We start from the raw sequence: 6,943 nt of genomic DNA on the forward strand, positions 1-6,943 counted from the left end.
GGGTAGGGAAGTGGGGGGCGGTATGGGGGACTCTTGGGATAGCATTGGAAATGTAATTGAGGAAAATATGTAATAAAAATATTAAAAAAATATAAAATAAATTGCTGAGTAGTACATGTACACTTCCTTTATGGAATCTTCAGTTGAGAGATCCCTAGGTTATTTTCAATTTCTAGCTATTATGAACAAAGGTGCTATGAACATAGTTGTGATATGGTAGAGCATTTTTTGGGTGTATGCCCAGGAGTGGTATATCTGGGTCTTGAGTTATGTCAATTCTCAACTTTCTGAGAAACCACTAAATTGATTTCCAAAGTGATTGTACAAATTTCCACTTCTGCCAGCAAGAAGGAGTGTTCTCCTTGCTCCACATTATCTATAGTATGAGTGGTCCTTTGAGTTTTTTTTATCTTTACCATTCTGAAGGGTGTAAGAGGGAATCTCAGATACATTTTGATTTGCATTCCCCTGATAACCAAGGATATTGAACATTTATTTAAGAACTTTCCAGTCATTAGAGTCATTTGTCAAGAGTCCTCTGTTTTCTTTGTCTCCCATTTTTATTTGTGGTATTTGATTTGTTGATGTCTAATTTCTTGAGTTCTTAGTGTATTTTGGATATTGTCCTTATGTCAGATGTAGGGTTAGTGAATATCTTTTCTCTTTCCGTTTTGTTTTGTCCTTTTGACTATGTACTTTGCCTTACAGGAGCTTTTCAGTTTCATGAGGTCTCATTTATTAATTGTTGATCTTATTGCCTGAGTTGGTGGTGGTTTCTTCAGGAAGCTATTTCTTGTGCTAGTGCTTTCAAGTTTCGGGTTTATTGGCATTCTTCTACATGCAAACATCCAGCTATACCAGCACCATTTGTTGAATATGCTTTTCTTTCTCCATGCTACAGTTTTGGCTTCTTTGTTAAGAATCAAGTTTCTGTAGGTGTTTGGGTTTTTTATGGGTCTTCAATTCAATTTCATTGATCAGGCTGTTTTTATGCCAATACAATCTAATCTTTTATTACTATTCTTTTGTAGTACAGCTTGAGATCAGGGAATGTGTTACCTTAGAAGTTCTTTCATCATACAGGATAGTTTTAGCAATACTGGGTTTTTTTATTTTTCCATATGATGTTGAGTATTGTTTTTTAAAGGTATGTACAGAATTGTGTTGGAATTTTGATGGTAATTACTTGGGATTCATAGTCTGCTTTTGGTAAGATAGCCATTTTTATTATTTTAATCCTATTGATCCATGAACATGGGAGATCTTTCCATCTTCTGATATCTTATTCAATTTCTTCCTTATAACACTTGAAGTTCTTAATATCTTTCACTTGTTTGGCTGGAATTATACCAGGATATTTTATATTATTTGTGACTACTGAAAGAGTATTGTTTTCTTAATTTCTTTCTCAGTTCATCTAACATTTTTATAAAGGATGGCTACTGATCTTTTATAGTTAATTTAGTATGAAGCCACACTGCTTAAGGTGTTTATTAGCTCTAGTAGTTCTCTGGTAGAATATTTGGGGTCACTTGCGTAAACTATTATATCAATAAAAGCAATATTCTAGATTCTTCCTTTTCTATTTATTTTCCCTTGAACTCCTTTAGTTATCTTATTTCTATAACTAACATGTCTAGTAGTGTATTGAGTAAATATGGAGCATTGGAGCAGCCTTGTCTTGTCCCTGATTTTAGTGAATTACTTTAAATTTCTCTCCATTTAATTTGATGTTAGCTATCAGCTTGCTGTATATTGCCTTTGTTGTGTTTAGTTATGTACCTTTTACACCCAATCTCTCCAAGATTTTTATCATTAAAGTGTGTAAGTTTATTTTAGCATCAAATGAGATGATTGTGAGTTTTTTTTCCTTTCAGTTTATTTATATGGTGGATTCCATTGATGGATTTTTATATGTTGCATATATTCAAAGTGATAAGGAAAAAAAGAAAACATCTACCAAATTGAAGTCTCAATCTGGCCCCAAATGCAAAGATACCCACATTTATCAAAGAAACTTTACTAAAGGTCATATCACTCCTTGAACCTCACACAATTAATAGGTGACTTCAACACCCCTTCTCACTAATGGACATGTCATGGAAACAGAAAAACAATGAAACAAATGTTATGACTTAACAAATATTCACAGAACCTTTCATACAAAAACAAAAGAATATATCTTCTTCTCAGTACCTCATGGAACCTTCTCCAAAATTTACCATATAATTGGACATGAAGCAAGCCTCAACAGATACAAGAAGATTAAAATAACCCCTTGCATCCTATTAGATCACTGTGGATTAAAGCTAGACTTCAATAACAACAAAAACAACAGAAAGCCCACATACTCATGGAAACTGAACAACTCTCTACTCAGTGATAACTTGGTCAGGGAAGGAATAAAGAAGGAAATTAAAGACATTCTAGAATTCAATGAAAATATAACCACATCATAACCAAAGTTTTAAGAAGGTGAAACATGGTATGGAGCCTCATCTTCCCTATAGTCTCCAATAGAGTCTAGTAATGTCACAATGACCAAAAAATGTACAATCTACACAATTTCATCTGTATAGCTTCTTAACTTAACAGAAGCAATATACATGGCATGAAATAGTCACATTAATGTGTCTAGAAAAATATTTTTACGTATAGTAATAGCAATGGATGTCTTTAGCATCTGACTACATATTATTTACATTGATGTTGTTTCTAAATAAAAGTTCAAACAGGTAATAAACTTATTTTATATATATCATGAACATTCACAAGTTAGATGATAAAATGACTTCCTCAAAGCTTTAACATATAGAACATAACCAATAATTAATTACATAAGTGGCAAACACTGTATGACGTCTATAGAAATAGCACAGATTGATACACAGCTCAAATGGTTTATATTTCACAGCACAAGTACCATGTCAATTAAAGTGAATATATTGATACAATGTTTGTGTCAGGTACTGGATTCTTTATTTTGTAACCTATAAACAGCTTATGGTTCTATTGTCAAAGCTGAAAATTTTAAATTATTTAGTGAGCCAGGTAGATTTGAGAATTGCTTTCTTGTTAATTTCTAGGACACTTGAATGCATTCAGAAGCATGTTTCTCATTGCCATATTTCAATGCATTCTTAACAAATTCCATGGCACACAGATGGACCTGATGCAGTTCCAGATTTATTGACAGAGATTTAACAGGTCTCCACTGTATTCAAATTACTTTCGATTAACTTAACACATTTGCTCTAATTAAAAAGTAAAACTTCACTTTCTTTCAAGTGCCCCTTTGTGAATCCTGGAGCCATTTAGCTCAGAAAAGAAAGATCAAATGACCACAGATGAAAATATCAAAATGTGAGTTCCATAATTTAATTTTTTTCTCTAAACTTAGAAGTGCTATAAAATCAGTTAAAATTGTAGTGAATGATTCCTTAAGAACTGTATATCCATTTATCTACATTAATTAAAACATATATAGGGAATTAGTAGTCTCAAGAAGCATATGAATTCTAATTAGTTCTGTTTGAAAGGAATCTAACCAGTTGTCAGTTGTCAGGATGCTTAATTTATTAGTGGATATATATATATATATGCTTAATTTATTAGTGGATATATATATATGTGTGTGTGTGTGTGTGTGTGTGTGTGTGTATACTTGTCAATACATTTATAATTAATATATTATATATAAATTATGTACAATTATATATCATTGTTATACATATTAGCAAACCAATACTACTGTTGTTACAGAGAGGTTAGAGAAAGCACATGGTATCATATGTCCTCTTAAAATCTAACTGCAAGAGAAAATTTAGGCAGCATTTAGAAATTTACCAATGGAGAAAAGGGATCTAAAGAGCTACCCCTACTGTGTTTTATAGCCACCCTTTCACTTATTCACCTATTCATTCTCATGTTTTATCATGTGTCTGGTATACTGGGATGGACATAAGGATACTATTGTATATACCAGAAAGAAAGAACACAGTCAGGAAGAGCTAAAATTTACTTGTTTTATCTTTTGGTGGATGTAATATTCACTGCTTTTAGATATAAAATATCTACTGAATTAAGTCAATGAAGCAAAACTTCCAAAACAAGACTAGTCAAGTGAGTATGCATGACTAAAGATTGGAGAAACTTGAAAATTTGAATTGGATTTTAGAACTCCTTCTAGCTGTTGAAGTCTGATGGTTAAGGATGACACACAAGACTGAAAATTTACATTCTTTTCACAATGTATCATTTAGAAACAGCACAATTTGAAAATTTAGCAAATTATTGTAGTAGAAATTGTTTTGTTGTTTTACAGATTTGATCCACTACTTATCATTCATCAAACACTAATATTCACACCCAAACCAGTAAATTTACTGAAACTTCAGGCTGTAAACTTGGAGAGTGCTTACAGCGTGATATGCCCTTCCTTGTAGCTATATGTTTATGTTTGAATGCATTCTATTAAATAGGCAACTCTGTAGTAATATTTCAAGAAGTTGCTATGTGACATCAAGGAGATCATTCCTTGTGAGTACACGAAAACTTAAATTTGAAGTAGTAAGCATGACATTGTTTCCCTTCATGAGAACAGAGCATATTCATTTTTTTTTTTTTTGGATAAACTCAAAAACTTTTACAAAAAACATTAACATAATGAAGAAAAATTTAAGAAGGCAATAGAAGATCAAAAGATCTCTCATCCTCAGAAATTGCTAAAATTAATATTTTAAAAAGGGGTATCCAACCAAAAGCAATATACTATTTAAATGCAATCCTCATCAAAATTCCAACCAAATTCTTGACAGAAATCAAACAACTATTCTTAAATTTCTTATAGAAAAACACAGATAATGAACCTGGAATAGTAAAAGTGAAAGAACTGCTAGAGTTATTACTAGCCCTGAGTTTAAGTTATACTAAGGAACTATAGCAATAAAACCAGCATGGTATTGACATAAAAATACATGTATTGATCAATGAAATAGCACTGAAGACTTGATCACCTGAACTTTGCTAAACTACCCTGCGTCTTATGGTTGAAATAATTCATCTTGGCATAACATTTGTACATTTTTAATACAAATGTATTATCAAATCCATCAATCATTAAAATAATAGCATCATACACTTATGTTATTATTGCACTTTTGTTTTAATATTTAAATATTATTATAATTATTCCTATTGTAATTCATTTTTATCTGTCTACTATGAGAAACAAAAACAAATAATGTAAAAAATTGTCAATTTTTCCAGCATGATTTAGTATGTACCATCATTTGAAAGGGAAGTACCTGTTCTATCATCTGAAACAGTCAATATACTCTCTTATCAATCAGTCTTTCAATGCTTTGCATTTTAGTCACATATTTTCATGTTCCTCCACAACAATAAACTGAATATGGGGCTTGTGTAGTCACAAGGGACTCTTCCAGTTCTTGATTTTACTGACTTGAAATGCCACCCTAAACCTTATTTCTATTTTTGCCCTCTCTCTCTCTCTTTCTTTTCTTTTCTTTTCTTTTTTCTTTTATCCTCTCCCTCCTCTTCCTTCTCCTTTGTTTTGTTTTGGTATTTGTTTGTTTGTTATTTTATATTTTTTCCCAGATAGGGTGTGTCTGTGTAGCACTGGCTGTTCTAGAATTCACTAGACTGCCCTAGTATTCACATGGACTGATCTTCTAGATATCCCTACTTCTTTCTTTGCTTGGGATGAAATAGAAATATGCCTTTTATTGCCATCAGAGTTTTCCTGTGTAGTGTCAGACAGGCCATTCTTCTCTGAGTCATTTTTCCTTTTCTTCCCTCTCTCTTCATCCCTCACTATGTTTTCCTAAAAACAACTTATGGAGAAAAACATGTTTTACTTAAAAACACCCCCCAAAGTTCTGTTTCTATGGAATACACCCTAAGAGAGTTAGCTGCAACACTGTGCCTAATTTACAACTACAAAAGCTTTGAGATAAAGCTAATTGGTAAACCTAATGGGTTTATCCACTAATAAGACAAATTTTGCATATATTTGTTTACAAATGGAAGATACTTAGAGCTAGCCAACTTATGCTGCAAAGAGCATTTGTGAATACAACTGATCCTGATCCCCTAAAGATAATCCATGATCCCTGCCCCTAGAAGTGTTGCAGGTGTGCCTTCTGTGTCACATGTGTTTCAGTATGCAGTAGAGAGGATAGAGGCTATGTTTATGCTGTGTTTGGACATATGAACATTTGAATGATTTGTATCCTACCATTCCTGGAGGGGAATCAGGCTTAAGCCAACTACCAGTCCAGCACCAAGGGTCCAGGACAAGGAGCTAACCTTAGAGGACTGCTAGTTCATTGCCACACAGGCCCAGACTGGCTTCTGGAAAGCAAGGGATTAGATGAAAAGTGCTTGGGATTGCAGCCCCCAGCCAGGAATGAGCCTGACAGTCCACCCTCAAATAGATCCACTTAGGCGGGCCAGGTGAGAAGTGAATCCGAGATGACCACCAGAACGGTGCAATGGGGTCTGCATAGGTAGGTAGCCTGAGATGACCACCATTCTAGCACTGTACAGGCCTTGGGGGAGGGGGTCAGTCTGAGCCTGAGAAGAACCCTGCCTGGTGACATATGCATGAGTGGTGTGTAGCATTCCTAAAACGACTGCTGATATGACCCTAGATATTCAGAGGCACGGGACAAGCTAAGAGGAGCAAATAAGTGATACAGAAATGGAAGAGGAAAAAAAACACACACACACACACACAGAAGGATGTAGGCACAATGGAGAGAAGTAGAACTGGAGACTTGAGCACAGTGAGGAACAGTTTGAAATAAGTCACTGATGTTGCCAACTGAGAACATAGTGGGGTTCTTGTCTATGCTGCATCTGTGGGCCATATCTAGGTCTGTGGATCATCATCATCAGGAGTCTGTTACCACCAAGGCCA

General features: G+C 34.0%; 1 non-coding gene across 1 annotated transcript; it reads left to right on the forward strand.

Annotated features, from left to right (window-relative positions):
• The first annotated feature begins 6,133 nt into the window (after window positions 1–6,133).
• LOC115030519 lies at window positions 6,134–6,263 on the forward strand. The gene has a single exon (XR_003836110.1). It is a non-coding gene; the product is annotated as a small nucleolar RNA SNORA17 (small nucleolar RNA).
• Window positions 6,264–6,943: the final 680 nt, after the last annotated feature.

Source organism: Mus caroli, chromosome 2 (assembly GCF_900094665.2).
Source record: "Mus caroli chromosome 2, CAROLI_EIJ_v1.1, whole genome shotgun sequence".
In the NCBI taxonomy this organism is placed as follows: domain Eukaryota; kingdom Metazoa; phylum Chordata; class Mammalia; order Rodentia; family Muridae; genus Mus; species Mus caroli.